The sequence below is a fragment of the Poecilia reticulata genome, linkage group LG4, assembly GCF_000633615.1.
Source record: "Poecilia reticulata strain Guanapo linkage group LG4, Guppy_female_1.0+MT, whole genome shotgun sequence".
NCBI lineage: Eukaryota > Metazoa > Chordata > Actinopteri > Cyprinodontiformes > Poeciliidae > Poecilia > Poecilia reticulata.
Window position 1 is genome coordinate 3,157,365 of NC_024334.1, and position 1,579 is coordinate 3,158,943.

The window sequence follows — 1,579 nt, forward strand, 5'->3', positions numbered from 1 at the left end:
GTGTCAATATCAATCAAATCCAGTGGAAAATATTCACAACAATACACAGAAATGGAAAGTTTAACTTTTCTTAAACCCATTTCAGTTTTATAGACCAATGTTAATTTAACAAAACAATGGGTGTCAATCTTTTAACACTTTCTAAAGTGTTACTTTAACACCAGCTGACTTGGACACATATAGACACTTTTGGGTGTTAATTCAACACCGACATTTTTACTGTGTTCATTTTCCCTGTTATCAGTGAAATAATCTGCCAGTGGAACTAGAACTTTATCATTAATATTAAGGAATTATTAACAAGCTCCTATATCTGACTGAAGAGTTACTTGTAAGTTGTTTTTAATTCAGGCGTACTAAGATATTTGCAGTAGAAAATYAAACTTGGTAAGTTTTTGTGTTTTTGCCGAGTTAAAGAGCATCAACAGTTTGTTTCAGTTCAGTTTCTAGTGCAGATTTCTTAGTGAACTTAAAATAAGACAAAACTAACTTACAGTACATTTGCACCAAGATATGGGAGTTTGTTTTGAGTCAGTAATACCTTAAAAGTTTCACTTATTACACTGGAATAAGTGGAACTAGAACCTTTTCATCAATATTAAGGACATATTTACTCAAAACAATCAATTATAACCTGTAGAAAAGTTGCCTGTAAATTAGTTTTGTCTTATTTCAAGCAACTAGAAACCAGACCAAATGCTCGGTTAGGTTTTGTGTTTTTGCAGTGCAGAAACACGTTTTCCAAACAACAACAAGAGTTTATTTCCACATAGCGCAGATATAAACGAATAATCCTCATTCCTGCAGCTGAAGTTTCCCTTTGACCTGCTCCATGAGCGTTTCAGTGGAAATGCTATAAGACTGGCACCAATTAGAGGCGATGCATCGCCGACGTATCCTGATTATTAGACGCAGCTCGTCTTATTTTGATAAACAGTAATTTGGTGTCAGTGAGGACAGGAAGAGGAGAATGGGACTGTCTGTCTGTCACTTCATCCCTCTGCTGGGTTAAGACTCTCCTTGCTCCCCCTCTTTCTCAGTGTTGACACATATACATATCACACAGCAGGATTAGCATGACGGCGACTGTAACAAACCTCTGCTTTTGAGGAAAAAAAAAAAGAAAGAAAGGGGGGAAAGCACCCTATTCTATAGTGGAGGTGCCCAGCCAGAAAATAGCATACTTAGACAACAATGGCGTGGTAAGTACCTTAGCACAGGATCAGCGCTGGCAGAGTGAAACACATTAGAAAACAATGGCTGCTGGCTGCTGCCTGGCTGGCTGTCAGGAGCCGCAGAGCTGCCATGCTGCCATTTATCAGAGGGAGAAATGGWGACACACACATCATCATCATCTCGTTCTTCATCGCCGTCAACACTGGTGTGAATGACTTGTCTAATCCCGCCTGCACACACACCTAAACACACACACGGAGCTCCCCTACTGTACAGCCTGACATGTTGATGCAACGCATGAAAAACACGATGCTGATGATAGGAAGTCACACGTCTTTGATCTTTAGCCTCTTCACTGAAAAACATGACATTTTACCAAGTTTTTTCAGTCGAGATTTGAATT